Source organism: Pseudochaenichthys georgianus, unplaced genomic scaffold, assembly GCF_902827115.2.
Source record: "Pseudochaenichthys georgianus unplaced genomic scaffold, fPseGeo1.2 scaffold_670_arrow_ctg1, whole genome shotgun sequence".
NCBI lineage: Eukaryota > Metazoa > Chordata > Actinopteri > Perciformes > Channichthyidae > Pseudochaenichthys > Pseudochaenichthys georgianus.
Window position 1 is genome coordinate 50,062 of NW_027263224.1, and position 12,733 is coordinate 62,794.

Below are 12,733 nucleotides of genomic sequence, written 5' to 3' on the forward strand. Positions count from 1 at the left end.
CTTAAGTGTATCACTGTCTCCCTTGCCTCAGGTATATCAATCCTTTGGCTTTTCATACACATGCCCACTCTATCTGCCCCTACATGAGCTAAGTCTTGTGTATTTCCTAATACGTTAAGGTGGTTGGCGGTGGAACTCTCAATCTGTCTCCTTCTTTCCATTCCCCAGGTATAATAAGACGCAATGACCCCAGGCTGGCTGGCCGCTCCCTCGCTAACTTATCAACCTCCCTGTTTCCTCTATCGGGTTTCCTAACCCTCACTTTCTCTCTAAGAAAACCTTGTTCCTTATCTCTTAGCTTGTATCCCTTTTTCAGGAGCTGAGTATATAAGTGGGTTCAAACAACACAAAGCTAAATGGCTTAACAGCATTATCATAAGTGGTCAAAAATGTATAGTAACAAACAAGCTCATCGAACAGGAGGGTTATCCGTTTAGGCGGAAGTACGCTGGAGAGGACGCTGGCGCTTCTTTGTTCTCCGCTTTTCCTACGCCTCAGAGTTTTTATCTGCTTTTAAGCAATTTTTGTTCTGCTTTTAAGCTATAGTTATATGGCTAAACCTTTAGTCTGTTTAACAAGTTCTTTTATATCTTAAACCTCGTGATTATTGACGGTTTTGGACCTGACGGCTGTCGGGACTCACCTGCTGTATCGCCCAAATTCGCCGACTATCTCCAGCTGACTGCTTGCTTCTCTCCCGCTCCTAGTGTGATAGCAGGCGGACTCCCAAGCCTCTGTTTCATTCCCAGACGTGAGGTATACTAACGGGATAGCCTTCCAGCTGTCTCGTTGCTGTTAGCCCTCGCTGCTAAGCACAGCTACCAAACTTGTTCGGCGCCCGACCTGTTGACATGTTAAGGTTTTCTATTCCCCAACTCCTGAGATTCAACCACTCCAACGCTCCAATCTGCACCTCAGTCATTAAACAACTTGGACTTCTTCGTCGGCATCGCTATATCCAACGAAGCCAAAGAAGAAGACAAACTGTATATTCCCAGCACGGAGATGCAGAAATTCCATCCATCCACTCTGTCTGCCGTCGTGTCGCACATCTGACGCGTCATCAGAGCCCGGTCACGGCGGGGTCAAATCGCGCCAGAAATATCGCAAGACCGCTGCATGAATGCACGGAGAGCATCGCGAGACCGCCACACACGAAGGAGTCTGGAAAACGTGGAGTGGATTAAAGCCTACTCCGGCCCCGACAGAGACTCACCACATCTTCCAAAGTCAAAATAGAACTTCTGAATACACAATCCCTCAGTAATAAAGCATCCTTCATTCAAGACCACATCACTGATGAGAAAATGGACTCCATGTGCCTCACGGAAACCTGGCATCAGCCAGAGGTTTACTCCACCCTCAATGAAGCTTGCCCTCCTAGCTACAGCTACTTGGAGAAAGCCTGCAGCACTGGTCGTGGTGGAGGCCTAGCTGTCATCTACCGAAAGGAATTGGAACTGTCACTCCTGCCCCTGCCTGTATTGTCCTCTTTTGAATGCCTTGCATTTAAATATAAACCCCCCTTCGCCCTGACAATACTTCTGATCTACTGGCCACCCAAACACAATTCAGCTTTCATCCCAGAGATACAAGACCTTCTCACTACGCTATGCACAACCTCTGCCAATATTATCATACTTGGAGATTTTAATATTCACGTCGACTCCCCCTCCTGCCACTTTGGCACTGAGTTTCTGCTACTTCTGGATTGCCTCAATCTGACACAGCATGTTGATGTCCCCACGCACGCCGAGGGCCACACGCTCGACCTGGTCAACACAAACTCCGCCCCCATCAGCAATCTGCTAGTGTATGACCTGGGTGTGTTTGACCACAAGACCATCTCTATGGAGCTCTTTGTCCAGTCCCCACTCAGCAAGCCCAAACACCAAATCCGCTTCAGGAACCTGAGGAACATCAACCCGGACACCATGAACCTGGACCTCCAGAATCTTTCTTCCGCCAACTTCTCATCAGTAAATGAGTCAGTTGCATATTAAAACCAGTCCCTTAACAGTCTCCCTCCAGGATGGTCACTTTCTCACGCTCAGCCCCTTGGTACACCGGCGAGCTGCAGAGAATGAAGACAGCTGGGCGTGTCCTTGAGCGGCGGCTCAAGGCCTCAGGACTCACTGTTCACCGGTTAGCCTATCGTGAACACCAGAAGGCCTACGCACAGTCCCAGTACTACTCCTCCATCATCAACAACAGTACTGGAAACTCCAAGCAACTCGTCTCCACCATAAACCACCTCCTCAAACTCCAAAGTCCTCTACACTCCGACTCCAATGAGAAGCAGTGTGGCAACTTCGCCGCCTTCTTCACAAACAAAGCTGACACCATCCGCTCGATCCTCTCTAGCCCCTCTGCACCTCCAGTTCCAACTGCTGACCCACAGCCTGGGACAACCCATTCTCTTCACTGTTTCACGGACATCTCTCAGCGAGAGGTTGAGGGCATCGTTAGGAGGATGAAGCCCTCCACCTGTGTCCTGGACCCCCTTCCGTCAGCTCTTGTGAAATCGTACACCTGTACCATGAGCCCCAGGGTCACTAAGATCGTAAACCTCTCTCTCCAGGCTGGCCATGTCCCCTCTGCCCTAAAAACCGCTGTCATCAAACCTCGTCTCAAAAAACCTCGTCTCGCCTTCCTGTTCTATCAAAGGTGCTGGAAAAACTAGTTTCTGCTCAGCTCCAGGACCACCTAAACTCCAACAACCTATTTGAGAAGTTCCAGTCTGCTTTCCGCTCAGGCCACAGCACAGAAACTGCCCTGGTCAGGGTCACCAACGACCTGCTGATGACGGCTGATGCTGGCTCTCCCTCTCTCCTCATCCTCCTCGATCTCACTGCAGCTTTCGACACCGTCGATCACGGCATTCTCCTCCATCGTCTGCACTCCACCATCGGACTCTCTGACTCTCCCTTTGATTGGTTCAGATCATACATCACCGGGAGAACAGAGTACTTCTCCTTGGGCGAGGCAGAGTCGGGTACCCACAACGTCACCTGTGGTGTCCCTCAAGGATCAGTTCTCGGCCCCACCCTTTTCACACTCTACATGCTCCCCCTTGGCTCTATCATCAGCCGACATGGAGTATCATTCCATTGTTACGCTGATGACACCCAACTGTACCTCAGGATCAACCCTACCTCCTCTGCAGCCCTGCCTTCACCCACACTCACTGCCTGCCTGGAGGAGATACAGGTGTGGATGAAGCAGAACTTCCTGAAACTCAACAGCTCCAAGACCGAAGCCATTATAGTTGTCACCCCACACCAGGTTCGGTCCTCCACCATCACCACCATCACCTTCTCCGGCCAGGACATTACCCTCTCCTCAATAGTCACCAACCTGGGTGTGAAAATTGACGCCCATCTGACCTTTGAGGCTCACATTAAACAGCTGTGCAAGAACTCCTTTTACCAACTCAGGAACATCGCCAAATTCCGCCCACACTCACTCTGTCTGATGCCGAAAATCTGGTCCACGCCTTTGTCTCCTCCAGGCTGGACTACTGCAATGCACTCCTCATCGGGATCCCTAACAAAAGCATCCAGAAGCTCCCATTCTTTCAGAACAGCGCTGCTAGGATCCTGATGAGGGTGCGCAAATACGATCATATCACCCCCATCCTTAAAGCACTACACTGGCTCCCTGTGGAACTGAGGATCGAATTCAAGGTCTCCGTCCTCACCCACCAGTGTGTCCATGGAACTGCCCCTCCCTACCTCAAGGAACTCCTCATCTCCCATACCTCCTTGCGGACCACCCGCTCCAGCAACTCCAACTTCCTCAAACCCCCCAGGACTAAGCTCCGTACTATGGGAGACCGGGCCTTCTGCTCGGCTGCTCCCAGTCTGTGGAATGCTCTCCCCGACCACATGAGAGCACCACAGACCGTGGAGGCTTTTAAAAAAGGCCTCAAAACCCATCTTTTCAGTCGAGCCTTTGCCTAGACCTTTTTACCACCCTTTTATTTTATTTGTATTTCTATTGTTTGTTTTTTATTAATTCTACCGTGCTGTGTGATGTTTATTTATACTGTTCATGCTCACTGCTTGTAGCACTTCGGGATTTGAAATTAAATATGAAGTGCTCTATAAATGAAACCCATTTATTATTATTATTATGATGTTAAAAATAAATCAAGATACTCTGCACTTTTAACGGCACAATGTCGGCAGGTCAGTTCCACAGCATTTCTGGAGCCCTCTCTCATCTGTGGCCCGTCTGGTCAGCTGCTGTAAAAGATTAGTTTGGTGGCACAGAAGTCCTAGACTTCTTAGCCGGAGGAGGAGAGGTAGACCCTTCCCCAAGCTCCCGAGCACTAATGTCAAAATAATCTTCTAAATGTTCTGTAACATACCAGCGAGGTGGTTCCCTGTTATCCCCGCGGAGTCTCAGTGAGAGACCCGTCCTAGATGCTGGCAACAGATGATCAGATACATCTTCTCTCTGATATAAGCGTCCATCACCAACCAACCAACCACTCAACAGAACGTCTCTAAGGGGACTAAAACATTGCAATAGTAAATATCACACATTTTCTTAAAAAAAACCATCTACTTGGTTTTAAATTCATTACCAACCAGGAGTTGGATAAACACCAGATACTACAAAAGGAGTTGGTCAAAATCTCCAAAGTGAGCAAACCTATTCTAATTACCTTTAGCAGTTAAAACCCTTCTGACATTATTCTAGGCAAGGCAATTTTATTTATATAGCACTTTTAAAGTTCTGTCTCTCCATGACGTACTGTCACTGTCTCAGGTCCAGAGAGCTGTGAGAGTATGTAAAGGCGGGGGTGCTGATCAAAGTTGGGAGAGGAGGAATCCTGTTGATCCACCGAAGTCCTTCATTCCTCCCCATCCCACGTGCGATGACAGCTAGATATCGCTGCCTTATCCTGAGCAGAGATATTCAATGCTCTTGGCTTTTATCTTTCTATATTTAATTCTACCTCCGTACAGAAAACCAATAAACCGATATTTAAAATCTAAAATCGGACCATTCTTGAATTTGATTTTGCTGATATGGTTTTTGGACTCAAACAACAAAATCAGAAAAAAGGCTTTTGTGTTCCTTTTTTCAGTTTTAGTTTTTTTGGGGATTTGTTTCTTGTGTTAAAAGAGAAACACGTACACGGACCCATATCGCACATGTTCACCAAAGGGTTCAAATGACAGTAACAGAAACATGCTACTAATCTCTACGTTTAGCTTTGTGATTGAACTGTTTTTTAGTTCTACTGAATCATATGTTTCATGTTTCAGGTCCTATCAGTTTATAGATGTGGGGGAGATGTTATACTTGATTAGAAGAAGTGATACCACAGAGTAGAAATACTGTTACAAGAACAAGTCTGGTATTGAAATGCACTTAGGTCAAAGTATTAGGATCAATTAATACGACTCGTACAGTTCGACTATTTCCATAATGATATATTATAGTCTGGATTCTAATCAATGATGCATTCATGTGAACATCATGTTTAACGGAGCAGCTGGTAAAGCTGGAGATAACTTGTATACTTCCAGGTATCTTTATCCATAACAGAACTTCATCATTAAAGTGTTGTTTTATTAATAATATGAACCTGCCAAGTAACCTCAAACTCATGTTGTGAATACATGTGATGTAGTATTATACAACCATATACTCCAGTGAAGTCATTCAAACCTGTTCTTACAGTACTTGAGTATATGTACTTTATTACTTCCCACCACTGGTTTATAGAGAGCTGGAGTTAATGATATGATTATTACTCGGAGGTATTCATAGTATGAATGATTAATGATTAAAATATGCTGATATCAATGAAGGAACATCTCTCTCTTGTTTCTCTGCAGAGCCTGGTGTTCGGCTGGTGGGAGGAGAGAGTCGCTGTGCAGGAGCTCTGGAGCTGGAACATGAGGGAGAATGGAGACCAGTGGGGGGCTACTCTCTCAGGACCCTGAAGGAAGCAGGAGTCGCCTGCAGAGAGCTCGACTGTGGCTCTGCTGTCTCTGTGGGACGGAGAGAGGAGTCCTCAGAGAGAGATGTGTGGGAGATCAGATCTAACTGTGTTGAGTCTGGATCTGCTCTGAGGGAGTGTGCAGCAGCAGCTCGCTCTAAACACATCCTGAATCTCACCTGCTCAGGTAAGCCCATCAATGACATCATCAGTGATTTTTTTTTTTTTTTCATTTTCTTGTTTTTACAATTAAAAAATACACAAACCCAAATAGCAAATGATGTACAGTGTATGAAGCAGCCGGGCATAGTGGGCGGGCTACTGGGTCTGTAGGCCCACCCACTCATTCATCAACAATGACTGAGAGAAAATATAGTTTACCGGATTTCTATTTTTGATTATCAAAATGAATAATTAAATAATTAAATAATAGCAAAAATAAGTTTCCCTTTAAAAAATGTTTATCCAATTAGAAGCATCATTTATTGACGTGATCAAGCTTCTGTTGTGTGAGATGTTCTATCCAATCACAACAGGCCAACATCAAATGGCCTGCTGTGATTGGCCTACATAGCTCACATAGTCGAAGCGCGGCACCAACACAACGTAGGACGTCCAACAGACCCCGCAGAGGAAGGAGGAACATATAGCACTCCAGTGGCGGTTCTACGGGGTGGCACGGGGTGGCAGCTGCCACCTCAGAAAAAGGCCTTGCCACCCCAGCTGCCACCCCATTTGGCAGCTTTGTTTTTAAAGAAAAGTTGTGGCTCATCGGACATTTATGAGAGAAAATCTCTAATGTCCGAGTGCAAGTGAATGCAGCACAAGACGTGAGCCTTGTAACCCCCCCCCCCCTGGCGCAAGCGTGGAAATATGATTGGCAGCGATTTCATTTGAACGGGGGACAGCTCAAAACGAGAAGCATTTCGGATCCAAGTAGACGGAAGGAATGAGGTATTTGCGGTCAGGGTATGGCTGGGGTAGGCTACAGCCATACCAAGAAATGGCTTAGCCCCACCATGAAAAATGATGTTAAAGTAAGCAAAATAAACTCCGCCAACTCGCGCGGAGTAAATTGCACAGACAGCAGTTAGTAAGATTGATTTCAGTAGCCACTTGTCTAGAAATACCGAAGACTAGAAACGGTTTTGAAAACTTTTGTCACATAGTGATCGTCTTCTCAATAGAACATCTTTGATAATGTCTTCTGGCCAATCAGAATCAAGATAACGGCGTGGTGTTGTTGCAGGAAGTCCCGACGGAGAATACTTTTGCTGTAGTACATCTCTATATACATCGATACAACACATAATGAAATAAGACCCCACGGTTTGATGATTGATAGGTGTGTGGGCTGTCTTTCATTTTGACACACAGAACAATGGGGGCTATCCACCCTTATCCACAATGTAAAGTAATTCACAGCGTCTTCCTTCTTCTCTCTGTGAGGAGCAGCAGGTTCAGCTTTCAGAACAAAGTAACACAAAACTAAGAATCCCCCCAGACCCCCCTGCAGGGGTTGGGTTTTCATTACATTACATTACTTTGCATTTAGCTGACGCTTTGTTACGACTGGAGCACACAAAAACTGATAGGACCCAAATGCACGACTCTAGACAAAAGATGATTAAAAAAAAGGTTTTACTGTGATGATAAGCAAGGTAATCCATTCACAAGGTTCAAAACGATCTGGCACTTGGCACAGGGAACACACAGAATATATACAGAAGCAAGGGACTCCACAGGTGCAAACAATAAGGGCGGGGCAGGTAATCAGGTCCGTGGACAAACAGGCAAGGTAGGAATCGAACTACCTGAAATGAGAAATGACAAAGTAAAACAGGAAATGGCAGACACGGACTTGACAATATAGACTCACAGAGAAATAATACTAACAGATCTGACGAGACACAACAGTACCCCCTCCTCTACGGCCGACTCCGGACGGCCCAGAGTCCTGTGGATTAAGTCTGAAAAAGTCCTTTATCAGTTTCTGATCCACAACAAAACTTGCTGGTACCCACGACCGATGTTCTGGACCGTATCCTTTCCAGTCTACAAGGAACTGTCGGCCGCGTCCTCTCTTCCTGACTGCTAGCAGTTTCTTGACGTCATATATCAGACCGCCGTCTAACATCCGGGGGGGAGGAGGAGGCTTGGATGGAGGAACCAAACGACTCTCCCGTACCGGTTTGACTTTGGCAACATGAAAGGTCGGATGGACTCTCAAGGACCTGGGCAGGCGCAGGCGAACAGCCACCGGGTTAACAACTTTCATTATGGGAAACGGACCCACAAACCTCGGAGCCAGCTTCCTGGAGGCCACACACAGGGACAGATCTCTTGTAGATAGCCAAACCTTCTGCCCGGGTTTGTAGGCAGGTGCCGGACGACGATGTCGATCTGCTGTCTTTTTCATGCGAGCAGCACTCTTCAGGAGAACCTGGCGAGCTCCTGCCCAGACTCTGTGACACCGCCTCACCAGGGCATGTGCTGACGGTACAGTCACTTCCTTCTCTACTTCTGGAAACAGAGGAGGTTGGTAACCATAGGCGCAGTGAAAAGGGGAGAGACCCGTGGCAGATGTAGGTTGGGTGTTGTGGGCATACTCCACCCATATCAGCTGCTTGCTCCAAGTTGTGGGATTCTGGGACACCAGACACCGTAAACACGTCTCCAGTTCCTGGTTGATCCTCTCTGATTGACCATTAGCCTGTGGGTGGTAACCAGATGTGAGGCTGGGAGTGGCTCCTATCAGGCTGCAGAACTCCTTCCAAAACTGGGAAACGAACTGCGGCCCACGGTCTGACACCACATCTCGAGAAAATCCATGCAGCCTGAAAACATGAGATAAGAGCGCTTCTGCTGTCTCTTTAGCAGAGGGAGATTTGGGCATGGGGATAAAGTGAGTCATTTTGGTGAATCTGTCAACAACAGTGCAAATGGTGGTGTTACCTGCAGAGGGCGGCAGTCCAGTGACAAAATCCAGCGAGATGTCAGACCATGGGCGGCTTGGAATGGACAAAGGTTGCAGTAGACCCATAGGAGACTGGGTAGAGGTCTTATTCCGAGCACAGGTAATGCAGGCTGCCACATACTCAGTAACCTCCTTCTCCATTTTAGGCCACCAAAACCTTTGCTTTATCATGTACATAGTTCGTGTGATACCTGGATGACATGTTAATACAGATGTGTGAGCCCAGTGAATCACATCAGAGCGGACAGATGGGGGAACAAAGAGACGGTTAGGGGGGCCACCACTGGGTACCGTTTTTCCCTCTAAAGCTTGATTTACCTTAGCCTCAATTGGCCATGTCACCCCTCCTATCACCTGAGTGGGCGGTAAAATGGACTCTGTCTCCTTGGAAAGAGCCTCTGGGTCAAAAAGCCTGGATAACGCGTCTGGTTTGGCGTTCTGTGAGCCAGGACGGTAGGAGAGAGTGAAGTTAAACCTATTGAAAAATAAGGTCCATCGTGCCTGTCTGGAGTTTAACCTCTTAGCCTTGCGTATGTACTCCAAATTGTTGTGGTCTGTCCACACAATAAATGGCTGTTTTGCCCCTTCTAGCCAGTGCCTCCACTCATCCAGTGCTACCTTCACGGCTAATAACTCTCTATTGCCTACGTCATAGTTCCGTTCAGCCGCAGTCAACTTACGGGGAAAGGTAGGCACATGGATGGAGCTTACCGTCTTTCTCTGCCCTCTGTGAGAGGACCGCCCCGATGCCCTCGTTGGAGGCATCCACCTCCACCGTGAACTGCCGTTGGGAATCCGGGATGGTAAGTATTGGAGCTGTAGTGAAAACTTTTTTCAACTTCTGGAAGGCCTGGTCTGCCTGTGGGGTCCACACAAACTGAACAGAAGGAGAGGTGAGTACATGCATAGGAGCGGCAATAGAACTAAAATTCCTAACAAACGTCCTGTAGAAGTTAGCAAATCCAAGGAATTGTTGGACTTTTTTCCTGGAAGAGGGTTTGGGCCATTCAGCCACAGCGCTCACTTTAGCAGGATCCATCATTATCTGGTCAGGACCCAGGATGAAACCCAGAAATGAAGTGGAACTGACGTGGAACTCACATTTTTCAGCCTTAACATAAAGTTGATTGTCCAACAACTTTCTTAATACCTGACGAACATGCGAAACGTGTGAACCTTCATCACGGGAAAAAAATCAGGATATCATCAAGATAGACAAAAACAAAATGATTCAAAAATTCCCTCAACACATCATTTATGAGAGCCTGAAAAACGGCAGGTGCATTTGTTCGACCAAAAGGCATTACCAGATACTCATAATGTCCGCTTGGAGTGTTGAAACCAGTCTTCCACTCGTCCCCCTCCCGTATCCTCACCAAGTGGTAAGCGTTACGCAGGTCAAGTTTTGAAAAAACTCTAGCTCCTTTCAACAGTTCAAACGCTGAGGTCCTAAGCGGGAGGGGGTACCTGTTCTTGATGGTTATGTCGTTTAGGGGGCTGTAGTCGATGCAAGGTCTTAGGGATCCATCTTTCTTCTCAACGAAGAAAAAACCAGCTCCGGCGGGAGATGACGAGGGACGGATAAGACCCGTTTTGAGAGAGCCGTCTGTACTCTCTCATAGACTCTCTCTGGAGCTGAGAGAGAGTACAGTCTTCCCTTGGGCAAGGGGGACCCAGGCAGGAGATCGATGGCGCAGTCATAGGTGCGATGAGGAGGAAGGGATGTCGCTTTAGTTTTATTGAACACCTCCTTGAGATCTCGGTAGCAGCTGGGTACGTTCGAAAGGTCAGGGAAGTCTGAGTCTTGATTATTTTCATGTTCCCTGTCATTGTCTATAATGGGCTCTCTGACAATTTCAGCAGTCTTGCCCCTGAAACACGAATGAGAGCATTCGCTTCCCCACCCCAAAACCTTACCAGTCCGCCAATCAATGTGAGGGTTATGTTTGCACAACCAGGGATAGCCCAGAATTACTCCATGCTGTGCAGAATTAAACAGATGAAAAGTCATATACTCTGAGTGTTCATGATCAATGGTTATTTTAAGAGGCATGGTTCTATGAGTCACTTTGCACATGAGAGTACCGTCCAGAGCGCTAGCTTCAAGTGTCTGAGTCAATGGCACGGAGGCAATTTTCAACCGTTTAGCTAACCCCCAGTCCATAAGATTAGCGTCAGCCCCTGAATCTACAAGTACTTTCAAAGCTATGCTGTGCTCATTATTACTAACCTCAACCTGGGTCATGGATCGTGAAGGGAAATCTGCGGTTGTCAGTCGGCTCACCAGCACCCTCCGTCTTACTGGTAAGCCCCGTCTTTTAACGGGCAGGCTCCCAGGAAATGTCACTGCTTCCCACAGTAGAAACATAAACGCTCCCGGAGGCGCCGCTGCTTTTCCTCTGGAGACAGCCTGGCCCTTCCGAGCTGCATGGGTTCCTCTTCTGTGTTCCCCGAAGCAGGTTTCACGGTAGTAGAGGAATTGTGGGTCCGAAATCCGGGTCGTAGTGGAGATCGTGCAGGAGGTGGCGCTTTCCTGGCTTTCTCCCTCCGTCGCTCTTGCAGCCGAGTGTCTGTGCGTATAGCCAAGGCGATCATACTGTCCAAATCCGGCGGAAGATCAAGAGGAACAAGAAGATCCCGCACAGAGTCACTGAGTCCGCTCAAAAACATATCGTATAGTGCGTCTTCATTCCAACCACTGTCCGTGGCCAAAGTACGAAAATCAATGGCGTAGTCAGACACACTCTGATTCTGCTGGGAGATCTGTGTCAGGGCTCTGGCAGCTTCTCTCCCCGGTGTGGTTCGGTCAAAGATCTTTTTTATAGTCTCAGTGAATAGTTGGAGAGATTTACACACCGGAGACTCCCGTGCCCACTCCGCCGTGGCCCAGGCTTCCGCTCTTCCCGTGAGGTGGGACACAACAAACGTCACCTTGGCTAGATCACTGGGGAAAGCAGCAGGCTGGCAGGTAAAATGTAGGTCACACTGCGTTAGGAATGGACTGCAGTTACCGGACTCGCCCGAAAACTTCGCTGGAGGAGCAAAACGAATCATGGAAGCTGGCATGGAAAAAACAGCTGTAGGCTCTGGGGCTGGGGCAGCCACGTTGGAAGGAGCAGCAGGCACACTATCCAACCGTGTGAGTACATTATGGAGCTGTTCAGCCAGGTGATTAATTTGTGTTGTAACTACGCCACGAAACTCACTCTGGCTGCTAGTCAGGGTCATTACTCCCTGGTTTATGTCCTTCATTTCTTCCTCCTGCTGCCGCAGACGTTGAGCCTGAGAGCAGAGCGCTGCCCTCAGGGTTTGAGAGTCGGCTGAGTCCATTTGTTGGCCAGATCGTAATGTTACGACTGGAGCACACAAAAACTGATAGGACCCAAATGCACGACTCTAGACAAAAGATGATTCAAAAAAAGGTTTTACTGTGATGATAAGCAAGGTAATCCATTCACAAGGTTCAAAACGATCTGGCACTTGGCACAGGGAACACACAGAATATATACAAAAGCAAGGGACTCCACAGGTGCAAACAATAAGGGCGGGGCAGGTAATCAGGTCCGTGGACAAACAGGCAAGGTAGGAATCGAACTACCTGAAATGAGAAATGACAAAGTAAAACAGGAAATGGCAGACACGGACTTGACAATATAGACTTATATATACTTATAGAAATAATACTAACAGATCTGACGAGACACAACACGCTTTTATCCAAAGCGGCTTACAATAAGTGCGTTCGACCAACAAAATACAAACTTGAAGAAAACAGAATCATAAAGTACATCAGGCTT